General features: G+C 39.2%; 1 long non-coding RNA gene across 1 annotated transcript in view; it reads right to left on the reverse strand.

Annotated features, from left to right (window-relative positions):
• Positions 1 to 24,169, reverse strand: part of LOC124173478 — a 92,745-nt gene extending 68,576 nt beyond the window's left edge. Inside the window, exon 1 of the long non-coding RNA XR_006868574.1 lies at positions 23,930 to 24,169. This is a non-coding gene — a long non-coding RNA (uncharacterized LOC124173478). The remainder of the gene's footprint in view (positions 1 to 23,929) is intronic.

Genomic DNA, 24,169 nt, shown 5'->3' on the forward strand with positions numbered 1-24,169 from the left:
GAGGCCACGGGTGGCCCTGCCGGCCCCCCATTCCCCACCCCACACCCACCTTCCTCCTCGTCGCCATGACCACCCCCTGACCACACTTGTCGATGCAGATGAGGAAAGGGTTCCTTCCCTCATTGTTCAGGGTATCGGGAGAAATTAGGGAACGATAGGGAACCGGAGGGAAACTTTGGTGATAGGGTCGTGCAAATGGCGATAGCGAGGACGCACGCATGCGGTGATAAGCGGTAAGAAAAATTATCAAGGCATAGAAGAGAAAACTACTTGCGACAGATAATAGCCAGTTTAACATGGGAGATATATACATTTATTTTACAGCAGAAAGTAAATGAATAGTGAAATGGGACAAATATAAACATTTCGTGTAAGTTTGAATGTTTCATTTTAGTATTAACCAATTTCATGTTATTGCCGATTGTTCGACAAATAAAGAGGCAAACATTTTCGCGTTTTTTCTATCTGTCGCCTTATTTGCGAACTATTCGCGATAAAACGTTGACGGCCTTTAAGCAGATAAGTTGATGGCGTCACGCACTCTTGTTGAGTGACTTATCGCTTCTCACTTACTCCTCGGTTTTATTCATGGGACCCGCTCTAAAAATCTCATGAGCAATATCTTCTCTCAATTAGCGGTTCCCCCTAAATGAGTAACTGAGTCGGAACAATAACGACGTCAACAACTCATAAAGAGTAGGCGGAGCTTATTTATTTAAACTCGTTTTATTTATTAAATCTAACAGATAGCAAGTGGGTAGGACAGTTATACATTTTATCTTTCTATCTTCCGAAAATAGTCGCATTTTCAGACTTGAGGGAACGATGCTATTGTTTAAAATTCACTAACTCATCATTAACTTTGTGGTATTTCATTATAAGTTTTCTTGGATATTTCACATTTACTCGTACCACTACTTTTTTATGTAACGCGACCCGTGTTTTGATGAGTTATCAACATTTTCAGGCGTAAATTACGATGTATTTATCTTATTATTGTTATCTAGTTACCCAACGGAGGAAGAGATGAATTTTAAAACGGTTACGCCAGAATAGGCGAAAAGTATGGGTAAAGATATTCGTTTATCAGAGTCATCTCCTGACTTTCAGTAATTTTTAAAATTTCCACCTGCTCTCTAGAGGCCAATTCACGGCGGTCGTTGCATAATTTTAAAATAGTTATTTTAAAATATCTCCTATGGCAGTGTCATATTAGGTGATGCTGTTTTTTCCATGATTATTTCAACTCTAGCAAAAGTAAACGAGATATTTTAATTTACTCGTAAATAATAAGGCTAATGAATTTTCGATTACCTCTTTTTTCTTATGCTAAATTTTCCTGTGGCCATTTGACACGTTTTCATGACAGTACACTCCGCAAAAGATGGACGATAATAGATAATTCAATCTCTTAATGCAACATAGACAAATTAATGTCTACAATTGCATAGAATTATGACAAAATATTTCACCAATGCTGAAACACCGTCTTCATTCCTATGAGGATGTCTGACTTTTCTTTTTTGTCAAATGCAAAATCCACACATTCCTCATGTCTACTCCGGTAGTCTATAGTGGAATGTGCGTCGCAACACACTTAAACTTTCCTGCCTAGCATATTTTCATGGAAGCTTTCGAGTGTAGTACCTTTGAATTTCGAATGGAATGAGATTGAATTCAGTGCTTTCAGCTGATGAGAGCCAGTCGATATTTAATCATTCTGAGTTTTAAAGCACGCTCAGTAATAGTCAATGCCTGGTGAGGCATCTCACATTGCAGGTATTCACTCAACACATTAAAGAGTAATGACTTTTCTATTTCCTATGTTTCGTCTGTTTAATGGTGATGTTATGGGGTGTTATCAATGGGGGTGGTGACCATCATTTCCTACTTTACTTTTCATTTTTAACACCGCTTCCATTGATATCATATGCCCAATATTAGTGGTCATTCGTCTCCTCTTTTTTCCCCTTTCATTTTGATGATTATGATTAAAATTACCAGTCCTTGCTAGTTAGTATACATCTTCTTTCCGTAAAAGGAACGAATTTATTTTAAGTTTTTCCCATATGTATTTCCACATTACTCATCGGATTGCCTTGGAACTCTGCGCGCATGCGCATTCTGCCAATGGAAAGGCTTCCTGACATCAAATCTGGTTTGACTTGCCGTCCTGGCCTTTCTTCTTAGTGCTCCATATTCTATAATCATTAGGTTCAGTGCTGTGGTTTCAGTCTTTGCTTTACTTAAGTATGTACTTCCACTCAATAATTTGAAAACTTGTTTTTTTATCGAATGAATAAATAAATAGAGTTTGTTATCCTTTCAATCGATTTTATTCTACCCTTCGTCATTTCCTCGAATTCATGTTTGTGTAGCCGGAAAATCTCACAATTCTATCTGCAATTAACAATGCAGATTTCCAAAGCGTTGCATGACTCAAGTAACTTTTTATATTTCATGGCGAATTTCGTTGTTGGCGTATGTAATTTCAGATTTCTTCTACAACCAGCTACAATGATAACAAACAGCTACGTCTCGCGAATAAAAATGTCCACCGATAACATTGCTACCTGCGATTCTCAGTGTCAGAGTGATACCATTACCGCAACACATTTCGTGACAAATGAGTCCGTGACCGCAAATAATGAACGGCGTATTTGGTGCTTAAGCACGCCTATCCCGGGTACCAATTGTCTACATGTGCTGAATTCGAATCTACCGTTTTATGCCAACAGCAATAAACCCATTTTGTCTCTCTAATAGCTCTCCATGGTGCATATTGCTAAACGGCATAGTTCCTGCTTTATAAGTCTGCAATAATTTTGCTATTTTCCTCATTGTTAGTAATGAGATTGGTCGTGGAATAATGATTTTTATAAATCATCACCATCATGTCGTAGCATTCTTTTTCTTGGGCAAATATGGAGTATTTTCCGTGAAATTGTCGCCCGCTTAGGTTATTTCTATAACGTAGAAATTGAGTAATGAAACAAAAATCAGAGAAATTTTGTAAAAATTCCATTTTGTAATTAACCAACGAAATCGTGTCGAGGGAATGTCCTCCGGAAATATTTTCTTAACCTTAGCATTCCTGCAAACATATTAATCGGATAAGGAAAAACAGTGCATATAGCACTGCGCAATAACCGAGTGAAAATGGTTTTAAATTTCAAAGTGAGAACCAATACCTATTTTTATTATCTTTAGTTGTCATAGGAATACGCCACAGATGATTCCCGCACGAAAAATAATTGATTTTTCAATTGAAATCATTAGTTTCATGCAAATAAGATGAAGAGAAATAAACTGAAATAATGAAAACTTCTATTCATTTATCCATCAGAAGGAAAACAATGCAGCTCCATAACTTGAGCAAGATTACTTTTTAAAAACTAAACAAAAAGCGACTGCAGCCAATGCATAGAAACGGGGACCACCAGTGACAGGAGGAGTGACACTTCCGAATGAAAATATCCGAAGTCAGCAAATCCAATGTATGATTTCTGCGATGTGTGTAATGCTAACTTGAACCTTTATATTCCTAATTTAAGATTTTACCTTTGTTTTTCTAGCAACTTTGAATATAACAGAATATATCGCTCTTGATATGTCACTAGCTATACACGTTTTCTTGAATTTCTTGATATTTCATTGCCTAAGTATATCTTATCAAACAAAAAGTCTCTACTACATTTAATATTTTAGCATCAAATAGTCGAAAATGAATTCAAAAATGAAGCATTTTAGCATGCTTTTTTATTTAATGAGTAAAAGGAGAAACATTTACCATTCTGCGATGAAATTCCACAATACTGATAAAAAATTTCAATTAAGTTTCTGAACCTAAAATGTAACTAATATATAGCCTTTTCCATGGAATAAATATTCGTTCGCCGGTTCATGTTGGTCGGATGAATGGTGCCGCATAATGCACTTAGGGCAAACAGAGAGACTTGCATTCGCTTTCATTTCGCACCACGTCCGTCCATTGCTCCAGCTAATCGGAAGTAGGAAAACCACATATGGACATACTATTCGTCTCCAAATGGACTCGTAACGCAGCAAACACATTGCGCCGGTTTTTTTTTTTTTTAGTTTCGTCTCGCTAATATTAGAACAGCCATCCACATTTGGATACAATGTTCTTAATGGAACAAAGTATTTTTGATAAAAAATGAAAATATTAAACCTTTTGATATGTTCCCTCTTGACAGTTGGTCAGGAAGAATCTTATTTTCTGAAATATGCCAACTTTCTGTGGATCCATTTCTAAGTATTTGGAATTCACAGTTATAATGAGTTCTCCATCAAAACAATTGCTTCAGTGATAGATTTGTTTCAGATGATTCTGAATAAATTCACGGAAAAATAAATCTGAGGTAAAGACTTATCATTTTAACTGACTACAGGGAGAAAATAACTACGTTAAACATGGTGTTTAAGTACCTGTTGTTTTAAGAAATGCACTGGTAAAATGTTCAAAAATTTACTGTTAAACAATGCATTTAACATACAACAAATGAATTTTAAACATTATTTTGGTTACACATTTTAAGATTACTCACATGATGTAGTAAGATATTTGAGTCCTAAAAAGTTTATGATGATTTCTTTGCGAAACGTTTTGTGCTTGCGAATAACCGCCATTTAGAAAAAAAATCGTTGTTCAGCTGCTCTTTTTTTATTTTTGCCAACCGCTCCATTTGATATTTTTTATTCGAGAAGACAAACAGATTTGTACCAAATTTCATTAAAATCTAAGATTCAAAGTGACAACTCCATTCTTAGCCGTAACTTAGAAGAAGATCAAAGACAATTCCTTTGCACTTTCGGGGGTGAATGCTTCAAATCAATTGAAATTATATCAATCGTTCGAATGTGTCTCCATTCCTTCGGTGCCATCGCGTAAAATGGAGGCATTGCTCGGAAACCTACCACGTAGTCACATTATATCGTACCGACCTTGAGTGGTGGTGTGCACAGTGTTTGTGTGGCAGATGGTCCATTGGAGAACGGCCTTGAAAAGGAGGAGGAAGTACGTCGTGACTGCGTGGAGCGGACCCGGCCACAGCTCTAATTTCGAGGAGGCGAAAGTCACGCGGAGGGCGAAACTTCTTCCGGTTGAATCGCTGAAAACACTGGGCAGCATGCACCGAGAGGCGAAGTATCCTCTCCACCAATCAGGGAAGAGAGCACTCACAGCGGCAACCAATCAGCAGACAGATTTTTCACTTTAATTTCCAAACTTCAATACCGTAAATTGAAACTGTAATTAATGATTTGAAATTGCTAATAATAATCGGAAATTATTTTAAATTACAAACAATGTTTTGACTCTTTAATGGAGCAAAATTAACTACCTAGTGTTATGATGGACTGAGGGAGTTTGGACGTACGCTCCCATTCCCTCTAATACAACTAAATTAGAATTTCTCGGAAACGACAATTTCATTTTTCGGCCCAATAGGAAGGATCTCTAAATAGTTTATTACGAGAAAATTTTTTGTAGCAGAAGAGAGGTAGTTTTTATTTCTCTCTATCTTTATAATCCACTTGATAATTAATAACATCGGATCATGGATATTTCCCGTCATTTTTCTTAATTGAGGCACGGTTTTTGAATGTCTGAAATGTATCTGGTAATACATTAAATCGACACTTCGTGCCTTATGAATGAGAAACATAGTTTAAGTGGCGCAAGGTTAGGTTGGGTAAAGAAATTCGGGCTATTCGTAGGGTGGAGGAAAGTATTTTTTATGATAATAATGTAGTATTTCTATTTCAAATAATAAATGGATGTAACATTTGATCGAGAAAGGGAGAATTAATGAGAATAAACCTAAAAAATACAATATGGGAAAAAACTTCAAAATGGCACCTTTTTTAGGAACATTCTAACGATTCTTATTTTTAGCACGACAATTGGACGAAATTTTGGCGCGTTGTCACCATTTTAAGCGCTCGCCTTGGGCTTTATCCCTGGTACTTGAAACTAGACACCTATTCTTCGATTCAACGAAAGGGACACCTTTTCAAACCATCCACACGGTATGTTGATGAAGCATTTTTTGAGTGCTGCTCTTGAGCTGGAGGGAGGGATCGTCTGTCTCCCTCGCATTCGAGCGGAGTGGAGTAAACTCACTTGGGCGCATTAATACTTTCGCCGTCCGAACATCTCGCGAGTAAACAAGGCAGCAGCGGTGATGAGGGGTGGCCCAACCAAAAATCAAACATGGAGCACTTCGCTTGATTAAACCGTTCAAGGCCTCCGTAATTCGAGACCTTGCATCTTTACACCACGCTCGCTGCTTCCCTCACCCCAAAACAATCGCACCTCGTCGCGCGAAACCGCCGCTCCCACTCCCCGCCTAAGCATTAGGCAAGCCCACACTTTCAGCGCCAAACGCATTCACCATTTCATTCCATTGTTCACCGTGATAAATTGCAGGATTTCTTCTTGGGCTCTCCACCAGGTGACTTCTTTCATTGACGAAGTATCAGGGCAGGTTTGGTCGAGCAACGAAACGTCACCTGTTGAAAGCCTGACCCGGTGCAGAACCAAGAGATCCCACCATCCCATTTCGAATGTGACTAAGTTTTTAAACCGTTAGAGAGATCCGTTTCCGTCGCTTCCGCTTCTCCAGCTATTCGCTGCGAACATATTTGGCGGCCTAAACCCTTTCGCAGAGGATTTGATGACGTCACGACTTCCCGCTTCTCAGCTGCTCTCCTACTTCTAAAATCGGACTCGCGTGGTTCTTTGTCTTTCACAATCTTGAGAGCGATTCCTTACCTCAATCAGTGGGTTGTCCCAAGACGATTTAATTAAACCGATCTCGAATGACGTCACGAACTCATGAAAAGTGGGCGGCCACGGTTGCTTTATCTCATTTTAAGCTCATCAGAAAATGTCTGAATGGGTCGGATTTTCCTCTCGCCATAATTCAGTCCACCAAGCGAATTATTATTTACATGAATAGCGGTTTCGGATTTGAGTGAACCACCCCATTGTTGCCACTTTCCAAGTTGTGAATCTGGTCCTTGAATTCTATCTCCGATTTTCCCGCGATACGATAACGAAGAGTTTCCTGTGCCTAGTCATCCACTTCGGCGAAAGCATTCCTGGAAAAGCATTAATTAGTATTTTATACTGAGGACGAAAGGTGGTGAGAGAATTAATCAAAGAGCTATCGAATTAAGGAAACGCCTCTTTCACAAATTAAATCTGAAGCATGCCTCTGTTATGCAGTGAGGATTGAACAATAACAGCAGCAGGATAATCAAGGCTAAAAGTATTTTTGACGTTGTGCAAAAGAGGAATGATGAAGATCAAATGGGTCCACCGAGTGAGCAATGAGAAAGTCCTTAGAGGAGAAGGAGAGAACAGTTGCCTTACGAAAACTTCAATGAGAAGACAGAGTAGCGGAATCGGCCATATCATGAGGCATGATGGCCTGGCGAAGGCAATTGTTGAAGAAAGCAGGAAGAAATGCAAATGAAGACCATTTGGAGGAAACATATGTGGAGCAGAAAGAGAAGGATGTGGCAGAAAAGAAATAATAATGGGTGTGAAAAGATAGAGAGTGTAGCCCAAACAAAATTAGGACTGTTGACCAGTATTGGTGATGATGATTCGATTTTTATGTCAGGTATACACCGTAATTTCGTGCTAAACTCAAATAATGTGCAACCAGGAGAAAACATCGCGTTTAGCTTCAAAAGACTGCACAAATTTTGGGTTCCCATTTTTCCCATCGATAATTTATCCCTACTAATTGTGAGTTAATTAAGTAAATTCTACTTTTAGAATATCATCATTCGGTTATATGCTTCAAAACAATGTCATTAAAGCAATGACTAACCAGTGAAAATTTACCTATCGATAATTCGTGGACCACGATTTTTTTAAACCAGCTAAAATGCAATAGTTACCGGTTACTTTTACACAATTTCTCCACAGCGTGTAGCTACTTATTATCAACTTATATTAAACTTGTATCTGATCTGGGCATCTATCACGTTTCTAGATACGGAGAAGGTTTGGATGGAGCGATCATTGGCCGATGTTATAAACAGCGGCGAGGATACTAAGGAGGAAGGAAAATGAGGTTTGCAGATATAATGGAAGGCCTTATTGTGAATAGCTCCTTTAGAGGGAAGGAGTGAACGGGAAGAACAAGCAGGAAGGGAGACACACGCCGCAAACGGTAGAATATTTTCGTTAGTAATCATTACACTTATAAAAACTTTGCTTCTGTTGAGTTGAAATGAGAGTTCATCGCCACTGTTACATAATGACGGGGAGGGCTTGCGAAGTAACGATTATTTCATGGAGTCTCGTTGCAGTGGTGGCGAAGGGACGTCGGAGGAGAAAATTGGGAGGGATTGGATATTACTGTGGACGGAGTGCAGACAAACAAAGTGCTTGCTGCCTCCCTGCTGGAAATGTTCCAGGAGGCGGAGCGGGTGGAAGGAAGTTGGAGGAGACCCAAGCAGATGGCAGCAGCTGCCCCGTGCGTGCGTGCGTGGCAGCCGTGTGCGTTTGTTCTCATTCCATTCATCGAGACATCCAGAGGCCACGCCCCTCACTAACCCCAACACCAATCTGAATCCGTCAAACGACTTGCCTTGGCTTTTCTCTTGTTTATGAAGAGGTGATGCAAGAGTTTTGACACGTTACGTTATTTAGGTAGAGGAGGAAGTTTGCTTGAACTAAGTAAAAAAATTTTTTGAGGACCGAACCTCTTTGATAGAAAACCGTGTCAAGCCATAGCCACCTAGAGAGAAGGCCCGATCACAAGCGACGGCTGAGGCTCTGACGACACCACGAGAAGTGCTCTGTTGTTCCGGCTGTCGTTGGAGACCACTTTGTTTACGAGTGTATTTACGTTACGTTCTACCAAATTTTAGGGATTTTTGTGGTGTTAGTTGGTGGAAATTGAAGTTTCTGAGGAAAGTGAAGTTTCCTTTATTCTTGAAATTCATTCGCTGGGCTTAAGAAACGTATTTGTTAGGCATTTCTGTTAAAAGTTCCTTTCGCGTGTGTAGTGCCGGGATGCGAAGAAAACTTCAGGAGTGGACCCGAAGTTCAAGTTTTTAGCTTTCCAAAAGATCCTGAGTTGAAGAAAGAGTGTATTTGAGGGATGAGAAGAGACAATTTCACCTCCACGAATAACAGTAAGGTATGTACCCTTTCTCGCTGTAATTATTTGGATGTAATTTCTAGCTAGATGTGGCTTGGTAATGTTGACAGTACTAGAAGTGGCGATTTAAATATAGAAGCGACAATGGGGAAGTTGCATGAAATTTTTTTCATCAAAATAATATATGATTCTTATAGCAATTTCAACCAGGAATCCATTTTCACCAATCAAACTTCTCGTAAACCATTGATTTTATCATGAAATTCATTTAGAACAGTGAAATGCGTCTGCGAACGCGAAGTTAGCTCTGATTGTTGGTGACGTCATTTCTCCCTACGGCGTTTTCGTTTTGCATGTACGGCCGCAGAAGCTACAAGGAAGCAGTCGTTGAGTATGTGAATATTTCGGTATTTTTTTAATCCGTGTTTTCTCTCAGACATTTTATGACGTTATTTAGTCACATCAAGTATATTTTATCCATTTTCTGTATTAGTAGAACAAGAATATATCGAATATATGCGAAATGGAAGACGGTTTCGTGAAAAGGCTGTTGCGATAATCTCCCAGAGGTGAATTCCATAATGATCTCATTATATTTTAAAAGTAACCCAGACTTTTTGGCTGCAGAATTTAGAGAAGTGAAGGCTTCGCGGTAAGTTTTTTTTGTTTATTATGGCATTACTGGACCAGCTTTTACGAATACAGTAGTAGCTACTCGGCCTCCGTTGAAAATTTCTGCATGAAATGTTGATGCATCTAGTTAGTGCCAATATAGTTTATAAGGTACAAGTTATGATTTTTTGCTTTCTGTATGATATCAGCTTTTTGATTCAGTATGTTGTGAAATGCTTTCTGTGCACAGATTTAAAATAATTTTTCTGTACTCATTATGCACATCATACTATGGACAGTTTTAAGGTGTGTTCTGTATGCATACTGTCTGAAGTGTGTACAGGTTTTGACTGGTTATGCACTTTTGGAGCCGCTTTTATAGTGGCTGCTTAACGATAGGCATAAGCATAAGATAATACAGCTTTTAATGTTAGCTATGAAACTTCTATTAGATGCCTACAAAATAATTATAAGCTATTTAGCAAACGTATGATAAAATTAAATCATTTATGTTAAATAGTGTTAGGTGCGCAACTAATCTCTCGCTGTTTTTTAAATGAAAAATACATCTCTATTTAAAAAAGGTTATAAATGAATCATTAAACGTATTTTCCGTCGCTTCCGAAAAAATTTCACCATCATTGAGGCAGAGCCCGAATATCGTTATAGTAGCAGTAATTGTCTTTTAAAGCTATCCTCTAATCCTGCTTTTTTGCACCAAACGGTTGTCAATGCAGGAATGAAGGACAAGCAACTTGTATTCCCTGACCTTTCTTATTACTCTCTCCACATGGGTCCTAAAGCTTTCTATTTGCTTAGTTAGCTTAACTTCATCCTGAGAGCTCTCTACATTCTTGGAAACTCTTGGTGGTCTAATTAACTCTCAAATTTTACCACTGAATGAGTGAACAGTTAGTTTGAACGCGCGATCTACTTTTACCCCACAGCCGTTTAGCCGTTTTGTTCAAGAAATCCAGTCTATGCGAATGACACTATCTATTGCCCGGCCACCATTATCCCTCGAAATGAAATTTTCTCAAGAAGAATCATATGATTTATTTTTTTGATTGAGTTTAGATAGAAATATTTGAGCTATAAACAATTAATTGATTTTATAGTAATGTTAAAAATGATTCCTTTTGAAATAATTGCGTTTAAAAAAGCATTATTTCTATTTTTCTTCACTATCAGCAGTATAATGCACTGATTAGTTCTGTAAAAAAACGGATTTAGAGTTTCCTTCGCAATTAACTTTTTCACTTTATACCTATTGCAGCGTAATAAACTAAGCGCAATTTGTTACACTGATCGCAGTAAAAAGAACTGATCCATACAATAAAAAATGTCACTCACTGCAGTGAGTACTGATCTATTTTTGTATGCTCCAATTCAGGTTAAACTTTGCCAAATTGGGTTACCTGGTTTTTCAATGCCTATTTCTAAACAATCAATAGTTGACTCTACATGCGAATTGCGAGCAGGAAAGGGAATTGGCATATTAAGCAACATCTTATTTTTGTATGCCCAAAAAACTAGATTTTCAAAAGACTAGCCACCGGAATAATGGAAGCAGAGAAATATCGTGCCGCTGTCGAGGGTGAGACATTGAGATCTTCTAGGTAAAAATATTGAAGGATTTGTTGAGTCTAATTTTCCTGAACATAGCAATAACAGGTAACCCAGTCTTTCCTGATAGCATATTGACATTAAAATAATGCTCACAATCTACTCTTAAATACAATGCTGCCTTTTTTCCAAGAAAAACACAATATACTTGACCCTTTGGCTACATATCTCCCTGTCTGATTCCATGTCAGTCACTTATCATATTCATAGGAGAAGTAGCAGCATTGGCGGAAACAGGTTTCTTTTCTGAACACCAACAATTTTTTATTCTGGTTTCAATTGGTATGACTTTTCCTGACCTCGACTTTCCACCACTTCCTCAGGTTGTATTTCCTCCGATGGCTCTAAGTCAGTTGATTGGAGGAGTTGGTGATTATGCATCAGTGAGTTTCTTACAAATTATGCACTGCAAATATGGTTTCGAGGGAGTTCAGTTGGAATACTATGCATGTGAATCAATTGATTTCGGAGAGAGGGAGGGTAGCCTACTATATGCACCCTTTAAGTATTCTTATCATGATTAATCATTGACGAATTCAAAACATACAATAATTATAAGACATCGGGTACTACGAGGGCAGTCAACCTACGATAACTCAGCAAAAACAGCATGCAGGCGACAGGCGGGTACTGCGCGAACAGGGCAACTGCACGTCCTCCGCTTCACACGCTCAAGTCATTTCTCAGCATAATTCTGTCGTAATTACTTAAGGTAAAGTGATCTTCACGAACAAATCCCGTCGTTTTCGTCGACAGATCGTTCTTTCTCATCATCGCCTTAATCCACTTCTTTCTTCTCGCTTTATTATTCGACATAAGGACGAATATTTTATTAGAATTTCGAGATGTATTTGAACGCATAGGCACCACGCAATATTTATTATTCGATATTATAATCAGCACTTCACACAAGTAAACATACCGTCTTCCTGGCGTACGTATACCGCAACAATCTCGAAGCTCCACGCCTCGGACGTTAGCAACTCTGTTTGGGGAGAAATGACGTCACTCCTCTTGGACACACTACTTTCGTTCGCACCCCCCACTCCTCCACTTTGACCTTTAATATCTTGAAAACTAGCGCTAGTATTGAAATTTCCCCTGGTAGATATTCTTTCCTAGAGGTTTACTACATTTTGACAGAGTTTTCAAAAAATGTGAAAATTCCCCATTCAATAGGAAATTCTTGTATTTTTGCTGTATTTTTTGTATTATTTCGTTCAGTAAACGTGAGGTTGAAGGAGTTTCTGGGAATTATAATATAGCAGCCAAGTTTATAGTAACGATTATTCTTCCTTATCTTGCCCTCTGCTGTGCTATGCGTCTGAAACTCAGTAAAACAGTGCTTATTTAACTATACTTTTGTAACTTAGAGTTGAAAAATATTTCTCATGCAGAAATTCTTAAAATTGGGAATGAAATAACTACGTAGTAATTTATTTGGAATTTTCTTATTTATTAATTTTAGTGGTGGGAGCTTCACTTCACAGCGAGTGACATCAGGAAAGAATCTGTGGCCTTGCCGGAGAAGATGGGGAAGATAATTTGTGTTGAATTAAAGGTGCCCAGATGGTGAGGAGGGTGCCATTTCTTCATAATTACCGAACTATCATCTAGAAGACAGAATAACATAGTGGTTGAAGTGACATATAGGACTATGGTGGATTTGTTTTTTATAAGTGGATGATGTGACAATATGGACATTCGTCGGAAAAAATATTGAAGATAGTTATTGTGACTTCTGCCGGTGCTCTTTTAAATAATTTTTGTTCAAAAGAGATTACCAGTATTTTTTTCACCAAATCAGTTCATGGTAGTAAGAGAAAATTGCAGGTATTATTGTGATATACTAATGAAAATGCAAAATATTTGTATTTTATTTCTGTTTTTTTCTTTCCTGCCACCAAAATTCCTTGTGGTGATTACTTCATGCATGTAAAGTAAGATCTGAGGTGTGATTTAAGAGATGTCGTGTTCTTTGTAAAAATGTTTATGCTGGTGATTTGGCAGGACTTTCAGATTTTTTAATAGATTGATACATCTACTGAAGTGACATTGAAACTTTTGCTCATCCCAAATAATTTTTCAAATACTTAAGCGCCTAGGACGAGTGCGTTTTATTAGCTGAGGCTGGACTATACGTAAATTTTGGCAGGCATTTTGATGTATTCGAGCGTAATAATAGCAGATGTGTCAACGATCTTATATTTCACAAGTAACTATCATTGAAAATCTTATTTCGTCAGGCTCTAAGGTAAGATTTTCATAGCCCATGGGCATATCTAATTCAGTGTCAAAATAAATAAGAATTCACTCTTAATTAATAGATCCATTTGGGACCTTGTGTGAACACCTTTTACTCTGCCAGAAAGAAATTATTTATCCAAGGAAAGTATATGGAATGCAACCAGGTTTAATCAAATACTTGACATCACCACTTAATGCTATCGAATTTCGAGACACTTTTGTGTTGAAGAATAAATTCTCTTTGGATGCAAAGAGCCTTTTCTAGATAGTTATTTCAGTACGTTCAATGGTGTCAGGTTTGTAGTTATTTCAGATTTTAATCTTGTTATGTAGTACTTCTAGTTCACAACGACGACGATTTATGAATCAGTTATAAATAGTTTTTTTTTTCTGGAGAGCGGCGAAGTTATATGGTACGTGGATTAGACGCAATATTAACGAATAACTTCAGATTGAAAAATATTTTTTTATACGTGTCAGTATCTTCTCGGAACCCGCTGACTATTTTCTTATTGACTGAGTAAATTAGGTATCAATTATCTTTTCATTACGGCGGCTAAACCACCGTCGCAGACAGCACCACGACTATCGTACTTCCATTCTGCCATGCCCTCTCTGGCGGTAGCACTACAATGAGTGACGTCACACGCCTGTGAACAGGCCTTCTCTCTAGGTGGCTGTGGTTAAGCGGACTTTCCAATCGAGGGATACTTGTACTGAATTCATCATTTTAAATTTGAGGTACGGATGGTTGGAAGCTCTATGAAGATTAGGAGGGAAGACTTCTGAAAACGTTTGCAATTTGATCGGGCATGCCCTGAGCCCCGATGGAATAATGAGAATTGGCGTTGGGGGACACGAGTGGAAGGAAAGACCACGGGTGTGAGAGACATTTTTTGCCTCCTTGAATGTTGATAGCTGTGGTAGGGGTCAGAGGACAAGAGTAGCTCCCCACTATCTGCGCACCCAAGACAGACTCGTATTGGGGCTGTCATGAAAATCGGTTTATAGATATTCAAAGTTCAAAATATAAGCGTAAGTAATCGAATAGTGGACTGAAATGAATAAAACATTTTTTCGTGCTGTTCGATTGCTTTACTGCATATACACGTTTCCATTCGCCAGATAGATGTGCGCGGAAGCCCATGGAAAGGGTGTGCCCTCCAAGGAAACGGAGATTCCAAAAAAACATGGCCTTGTCTTTGCCACATTATAATCATAATGCCACATTGACAAAAGCGTCAAGATCGTCAAACCGTCATAAACACTAAACTTCCGGAAGCCATTTTACCAAGTGCAAGATGAGACCAAATTGGGAAATCCGCACCCACTGCTTGTTCGATCTCTTCGACCTGATAATGTAACGAAACACTTAGTTAATTTGCGCAGTAAAAAAATGGGACGACACAAAAAAGTCTATTCTATTCATTCACCAGGGTACTATACTGGCCTTACACAGCTGAATTCATAGCGAATCACAGAAATACAGCTTTCGTGTCATCAGATCATGAAAACATTCCATATGGCATACTGAAATATTTCATTCCTGAAAAAAGGGTGTTTGGACCTTTAAACCATGGACCTTACGCAATGAATTATGGACCTCGAGACCCCTTAACTTTTTGTTTCACCCCTTATTTTATGAATGCAAAAAAGTATTATTATTTTATTGCTCTTGAATAGCATCTAAATGTTGAAAATATTGACCATATTTGTGTAGCTGGTCGATTCTATTCTCCACAGCATATAATAAGAGGCCGCTATTTAATTTCCAATAAATTTCAAATAATAAGGCATACTCTGCTTTGTGGCTTCATTTGCATAAAATCAATATTTTCGAATTGATAGAAAAAAAACATATGTATATTAGCAGTGAATTCTTTGTTCAGCAAAATTCTCTGCATTTCAGATTCCTGCGAGATCAAAGATAATATTTTTTAATGCCATTATAATGTGACTTGAAAATTTCTGCATGATTTTGCCTGCAATGGAGACACTTTTATCAACTCTGCAATGGTAATTTCATTTTTTTTTATAAATTGATTTCGAGATGAAATATACTTTCTGATTTGTTAAAAAAAATTACCATTGACATCCTATTCCAGAAGACAATGAAAATTATTTAAGACGAAAGGTGAGTTTATTGATTAAAGTAAAACATGAAAAAATAAAAATAAAATCTTGAGTTAGCCACGAATTCATAAAGGCAGCGTAAGAGGTTTTAGTTGGACGAGGGAAAATCAAGTTGGTGAATACGAATGAAGATAATCATGTTTGATTACTGATATGCCTTACTTCACATAGGCAAATGTGTACTTTGACGGGAAATGAAACATAAATGAGGAATATAAGACTAAAATCAAATTGGAACTAATTCATCGCTGTAAAGCAATCACTACGGAAGGCCTTGGATGCTTACAATGATTTTTCGTCGGCTGAAGACAGCTCGTGCTTTTTAGTATGGAAGTGACGTGATATGAAAATAAGAAATTTTTAATAGGAAATTCGTTCATCAAATTGTTAAAAGTTAACGATAAATAAATCACTCACTAAACATGGCAGGTTTCCCGCATCTCTCATACGAATCACTTTTACGTGCTATAACTTGAAATGGCCGCGTAATTTTATTTAAATTAATTGCCACCAGAGTTGCAATGCATCATGGGTGGTGGGGTTTAGCTGAGTCGACGTTCATCCTCGAATACCAATCGCGTAAAATAATGCTTATAAGAGCAACTAAATATGGGTTTATATGCTGCTGACTCACGTTTTATGATAAATATATCAGAGGGAAGTTATTCATTTGGAAAATAATTTCTCTGGCTTCTGTTTGCTGTTTTATATCATTTTAATTTAATCAAAATAACTATTTATATACCATTGTACCGTATTGGCCTGGTGTAAGTGCCGGGACGAATTCATTAATACAATCCAGTTGGAGAGCGTACAACCTTAGGTGCAAAACATTTTAACAGGTTCGATGCGTGCATTTCATTGCTTGAATTTTGTAAGCAAGTAAGACCGCGTTGGACCGAGGGTTGGAAAACCGCGGCAGTGCCCGCATTGCCGAGACCAAAGATGGAAAGAGGTATTTGTCTTAATCAATTTTGCATCTAGTGAAATATATAATGTGTTTGGTGTTAGCATTATTACTGCAGGAGTTATTGTCAATATCCTGAGATCCATACGTCCACGGTTACTTGATGGTTAATACGTGACTGTCTGAAAAACGTTTGGCCGAAACTATTCTCCTATATCCTTTTTGAGGTGAGATGATTGACTGACCTGGTAATTAATACCTTTTTTAACAAATGATAAACTGTAAGACATGCACCAATTGGATATATACACTTGTAATCAACACAAATAGTGATGCGTATATCTTTTTGAGGAGATCATTATGAAGAAGTATTTTTGCCCACACTTTCGGAAAAGAAGCCCTAATTACCGCTGTGAAATGCATAAGATTGGGTGAGAAATTATTTTGAAGGGCTAGCTGCTATTCTCTGCAGTACTTTTTTTCTCGTGCGGCTGCCGACCAAAAGTAATTTCTAATTCCCTCTCGCTCCGTCGCGAGGGTCGGTTTGGGCGTGTGAGGGCTAGGCCACTGGGGAGCGAAGTTCACACATGCATTCCCCTTTCCCTGGCACTCGCAGGAATTTTGTTTTCGGGTGCCTCCGAAGGACACGCTCGGGATTTGAACCTGGGACCAAAACTCAATGTAAAATGTACACTTATGGAAAACTTAATGAAGTCATCGCGTATCAATTATTAATTTGGCAAAATAAAAATCTAATTTCTTCGTTGACGCATTTCCAAGTGGCGGTTGCATCGCCGTGGCCTGTTCTGCGGACAACCGCGATTGCTCCAACGGAGGAATCAATCGGCCAGTGCCAATCACTTCGCATCTCAACGGATTTAACCACTCGCGTCGCTCATGACACACAGATCCGAGTTTTAAACGAAGATTACCTGCACTCAAGAATGCAATCCGAAATTTCCACTCCAGATGGTATTGTGAAAAGAATTCTTAGCATTCCAATACTGCTTCTGACCTGTGTAAACACTCAATTGCAAACATTGTGAATATATGGATCATTTTTCTTGCCCTTAAAACCGGCAGACAAATTTTTTGAGGTACACGTCTATAATTAAAATATTTCAGTTCGCCAACAATTCGAACGCTTAATTTACCGAATAATGTACTGAAGCCCCGAGGAAAAACGTTGAATTATCGAAACGTTGACAAACTGCACCCCATTATTTATTGACATATCTTGTCAATAAATTGTGTGCTAATCTTGAATAAATGTATCGCAGTGCACGCAGCGCCGCACTGCGGAGATCGATTGAAATACGCTCGAAGGGACAGCATAAATAAGGCCACTGTATTTGTGAAATTCACACGTCTGTGGCTTAGACTGAGGAGAGGTCTACCCGAACCTGTCCATCTTGGTTTGAAACTCTGGGTGAGTGAGGTGGTGGGTAAGTGTTTTCTTTAATAAGAAGCGATATTAACGTCTAACATGGAGAATTATAATACACTCTAAAAAACAGCATGACTCGAGCAGTGGTGCAGCCGTCTGAAAATCAAGCAGAGTTCTTTCTCTCCATCCTCATTTCGTTGAAATTCCACCGTCTTTTTAATTATCTTACGCCTTAATCTTCGTCAGACTTAGCCTCCTCACTTCTGGCTAAATTCTCACTTGCACTAAATTGCCGAGATGTTAAAAGCGGCATGTCGCTGTTTCGCCACGCCCCGCGGCGAGTGCTCAATCGACTGTTGATTGTTTGGCGCTTCGACGCGCGGATCGGAAGTGCTCTCCCTGGGTCTTGCTGGCGAATGCAAGGGACGGAACCTCATCGACGCATGTGCATCCAAATTGTCCGTCGCACGCGTGCTTGTCGCTCGAAGCGCTCTCAAAATCCACGCTAATCCTAAAATGTTCGCAAATTGCTCGACTTGAGAGGCGGTGAACAGCGGACGAACGTATCATAGCCAGACGGGTGGGTTTGCGAACGGCTTTCACCATTTTCGAGAAACGCCACTCTTCACCGATGAAGGTTCAGGAGACAATTCAATGATTAAAAGGAGCCACGAGCATTTTTCAAAGCTTCACTAGCCTATTGAGTTTTCCGTGAGTGTTGTATAACTGTTACTTGGGCATTGGGTATTTTTAAGGTAACATTTTTCTCCCGATCTACCGGCCGTAATATTTCTTGTTCGGCTGTGTATCATTTTTTTAAAAGTAAGCTATCATCTTGAAATTTTATTGAAATATACGGTGAGATCTATCAGCATTTTTATGTGTTTAGAGTGTGAAAAAGAAATTACATCTAAGAAAACAGTGATATGAATATTTTGGCATTGAGATACAACCACATATTGACTATGGTTCATTGTATCTAAGACCCTGAAAATATCAAGATGATAGCACAACTTTTGAGCGAATAATACTTCACAAGAAACGACGATACGTCCCCTTCTCTTCAAGAATATTCCGAGGTTAATTCACTTTCTTCTTTCTTCACTTGAAGATGAATACCTTCTAAACAGCCATGGACCTCTTATTAATCGGCGTATTCCTCGACATGTTGCATCCAAAGTGCAGGTTAAAGGGAAGAAAAAATCTACCTCACCGCTGAGCTTAGCGTTTTTTGTCAGATATATTCTCCATTTTTTGGCCTATCAGTTTTTTCGGGCCTACTCGAGGTGTTTACGGAGGGATCACTGCTTTCGTTTTTCTCAACATCTCATCATCTGAATGGAGTGCTCGGTGGAAGTCGCCAAATTTGATAATTAGGTAGGAAATAAAACGCTGGAATTTTCATTTAAAACCGCTTTTTTTGTCACTTCAATTGAAATTTGAGTCGAAGGTTGTGTTTAATTTCCTAAAGAATTGAGCATTCATGTGAGTCTAGACTTTGAAGGTTGGAGTTTAGTTGGTTACTCTGGAGGTTGAAATTCACGATTTAAAAAAAGTAAAATGCGCTCAAAATCCATATTAACTTACGGAAAATTGTGCACAAGCAGAACGCTCTGCTATAAAACTCAAAAATTCAACTTGATTTCAAGAGTAGATGAACTTTGAAAAGATAGTCTTTCGTTTTCATCGCATTAGCCGTGACCGCCTCTCCGAGTTCATGGACGAAGGCTGCTCCGGGTAGACTCACTCACTCAATCCGACCTCTTGCTGGCCTAGAAACCAGGTCTTCTAGCTGGCAATAGGTATCGTCTATTTAATCAATAAGATGTCACTTTTCCATAAAAAATACTGTTGTGCGGCGCATATGTAATTTTTAATCATTATCAAGAACAATGTATGACAAATAATTCCATCTGATGATCAAACAGAAACAGTTGCGTCTGCTTCAGAATGTAAAAATACCTAAAAATTACTTAATAACTTTTCTTGTGTACTTAATTATCATGAAAAATCCCAAACGCATTATTCACCTGCAAAAAAATAGAGTAAATGTGTGATATTTGTTTTTAAATTTGCAGCTTTATGGTATCTTTGCACAGTATCTGAAAGGCGGGTTCAGGGGAGAGTTGAAGAAGACGGCTCACCCTTCCGTAAATATTCCGGAAAAGTTAAAAAACTGGCAGTCATTGAGGTGATTCTTTTATTCCTCTAGCATAAATAACAATGTTTTAATATAATAGATGAATATCTAAGAGCCACATTTCAGACCTCAGATGCATTATCGGCATTGCAGAGCACCAATGCGCCTCGGATAGCACCGAACACCAAACGAGGACCGCCCCGGCATTAGTAGGTACTACTGCAGAGATACTCTGAAGGAGACATGTCCTCTAGGCTATAGCCAGACGAGATCACGGTTACGTGGGGTAAGCCCTTCTTACAGGGTGTCAGCCAATGGGAAATCAGAACCGTCCGATGATAGCGCTTCGAGCCCGGGGCGGGTCCCGTGCCCACGGAAAGGGGTCAGGGGTGGATTATAAAACAGGTGGCCCATCACTGTAAGGGGGGGCTTTCTGGATATCTCCGGATCTCTTCAAGTAAGCGCGTCGCCAATAAACATCCCTGTGGTGACATTGTTGGCCAATGCGATTGAAACGAAAGGCAATACTTTAGACGTTCATTCATCTTGAAATCAAGCTGGTTGACGTGATTTTGTTCCTACAGAAGTATTTTAGTGAGCATGACATTATTTATCAAACGTGATTCTTATAAATCATGGATTTTAATCTCCAAAATCATAAATTAAAGGAATGCATTCAGAAATGAAATAGCAACTTGTATTCGACCAAGCGTTGACGTGTGAGCGACTGAGAGATTTGAAACGCAATCTTCAAAGGTCAAATTCTTACCAAGCATAAAAAAATTGATGACTGTCGCTGAGAAATAAATTGGGATAAAAGTTTGCAGAAATTAATTAATTGTTTGCTGCGTAAATACCTCGCGTACGTTAGAAAAACTGATAGGCCACAAACCGAGGATATATCTGACGAAAAATTGCGAAGCTAAGCAATCCCGTTCAATTGCAGATACGGGATTAAGATATCCCTCCGTCCCGCAAGGTGGAGCTCGAAGACTCCTCCATAATTCGCTCCGCACAAAATAAAGCCAGAGACAAGGTTTCAAATTTGAATCGCTATTTTCGAAAATTTCTACCCTTTAGAAATCGGTCCTAGCTTCATTGATTTCAATTCAGTTGACAGTAAAAGTGCTCTGAACTATCTAAGGCTAACTTATACCTAGGCGTATTTTCCTAAAATAGTCAGCAATTTTTTCATGCATTTATTATGTTTTCCGTCTATTGAAATACTGAGAAAGTTTTAACGGTCCCTAAAAATCATGGAAGGTAACATGAAGTGTTCTCATGGCAATAAAATGCTTTCCCTTTCTTTACGATAAATTAATTATTTTATGAAAACTTTTTAGTCATCTTATTTCAATTAGTATGCATTTAAATAGCTAATTCACTAATATTTCCAAGGTTTATTTTGTGTTGAAAGTGTTGCTAGGAGAAAAATGGGATTGTAAGCGATATTTCATGACGCCCGTTTGGCAATGATTGTTTATTAGGGTCAGCATCGTGGCGCAACCACTCCAAATATTTTCCATTGGCTATCGTCGACGTTTATCAAATGTAATGCATAGTTTTGGTTTTCCTTAAAAGTTTTTTAAAATTGTTAATTGTAACTGAAAGGTGTATTTATTTCCCAATAGCTCGTTCAATTCTCCATTATTGCATCTTGTAATTAAACTGCACACGCGTCAATTTGAATTGGGATTCCGTGCGCTCAGTGCCACGTACGTAACCCATTCCTATAGTGACACGCCCTCGCTGCTTCAATTCTCTAGTATCGCGCAAACTCTAATTACGACCCGCACATTCGCTCAATTTTCGCTTCTTTCGCTTTCGATTCGTCCTTTTTCCTCCACTTTTTGACCGCTGAATCGATTTTAAAACCATTCAACACTCTTGCATTAGTTATTTACTCCGTCTCAATCATAGTATAATGTCCTTTTGTTGCGAGATGTTTCAGCTCCGTTGTTACTATCGCCCGTATCTGTCGCGGATGGCGAAAGTGTCTCTTGGGAGCACGTCGAGGAAAAGTTCCTTCAAAACCAATCGAAAGAAAAATATAAACCATATTTTAATCGCCATCAACCAAGACTCGTCATTTTCAGCATGTAAATGAATCGTAAATTGACCAGTTAAGAATACGTATCACTCCCGTTTGGTCGATTCTCATGATGGCGTATCACTTGTTTTCAGCTTATCTTTTCCGCATTGACAGTTTCACGTTGTGTAGCCCAGATGTTCCTGTCAATTGCGCTCTTAAAGAATGACGACTATCGAATGGATGACTCGAGTGTGCGATGAGGAAGTGCTGCGAAGAGTAAGAAAGGAGGGAATCCTGATGGAACCCTTGACACGGAGGCAGAATTACTTAATCACCCACATCTTGAGGATTGATGGCCTGATGAAGACAATCGTCGAGGGACAAGTGGCTGAATAGAACCGGGTGCGTCTTACAATTATTGTGAAAAAGTTCTTTTTCAAGCTTACACATTCATCATACTTAGAGGGATGCTCCACCAAGATGAAAAGAGACGACAGGGGTCTCCTTCCGTGCCATTCGCAAACGGGGCCAGGGCCCAAAATATATATTTCACTCGCTCCGAGATCCAACCCGCAGATTGGTTTTTGGGCTGGGCGCATATGGTCTATCGACACGTAGCAGGTATAGGCGTGTCTATTGTGCCATCCCCAAGGGGTGAAGAAGCGAACACTAATAATCCATGTTCTCGATCTTCTGTTTAGGTGATGAGGCCCACGGATGCTGCCGACGTTTCGACGCAAGAGTCATCCTTCTTCTTCTGGTGAAATGCCCTTACTTCGGTAGCACGCATCGACCTCATCGCCCGAACGGAAGATCAAGAGAGATTCTCCTAACCATTTCGCCGAGAAAAACTCTAAATTATATCTCGAAACATCTATTAGGTATTTACTTTAAACCCTCAAAACTCAATATGAAAGATAGGCATTAGCAAAAAACTTCAGCTGACTGTACTGCAGTAAAAAAAGTAGATTGCGTCTCACCTCTCATAACGAATACCACGAGAGAGAAAACTAATAGAATAAAGCACTTTTGGAGCCGAAAATGAAAAATCCTAAACGCACCAATGACGGTGACGGTGTAATTTTTCTTTGGATGCTTTGATTTCAGCAACTTTCTCAAAGCCAACTCTAATACGATGGCAATGTTTTGAACTTCGTTTGTTTAAAACTGAACCCAAAAAAGCCTCTTGCGTAGATATTTTATGTGGACTATAGTTGCTCCTGACCTCCTTATTCTGCCTCCCTCACGCGCCACCACCCGTCTCGTTTTAAAACGTACGAAGGGCGAGTAAAAAAAACACACGGAAGACGCCGATCTGCACTCAACGAAATCTCCCGCACAACACACATATCTCTCGCTTTCTTTATCCCCTAATGGGTGCAAATGCATTGTGGAAGATAAATACAAATACACACGCTCCCAAAAAGCAAACGCCCGTAAATGAGAGCTTTCCACTCCACCGAAGGGACGATGCATTTTCGCATGAAAATAAAAAGAAAACACACGCTGTGGTCGCCGTCGGAAACGAAGAGCGGACGACATTCTAGAGGCGCCTGTATGGGCGCCGTCCGCCCTGCAATGCACATCCAAGGATACTAACGCACACAAAGTACACCTACTTCGTTTTTGTGATCGAGTTGGGCAAAGAACATTATGGGCATCATCATTATGGAAAGCAAAGCGAGCCAGGGGCGCCTACCCTTTCGGCAGGGGCGTCCGATGATCGCAGGGCCGGCTGCTTCGTCTCCGTCCGCCCGTGGGCACCCAGGCCCTGGACGCGGCTCCAACTCGACAGCGAAAGCAGCCGGGGGCAGGCGATGGAGCGGGAACGTAGCGACGACTACTCTAGCGATGACGAGGGCTACTCTAGCGATAGAATGGGTTTGAGAGGAGACACTCGCAGGTATGATGAGCAGGCAGAAGGATGCGCTCGGAGCGG

Source organism: Ischnura elegans, chromosome 1, assembly GCF_921293095.1.
Source record: "Ischnura elegans chromosome 1, ioIscEleg1.1, whole genome shotgun sequence".
In the NCBI taxonomy this organism is placed as follows: domain Eukaryota; kingdom Metazoa; phylum Arthropoda; class Insecta; order Odonata; family Coenagrionidae; genus Ischnura; species Ischnura elegans.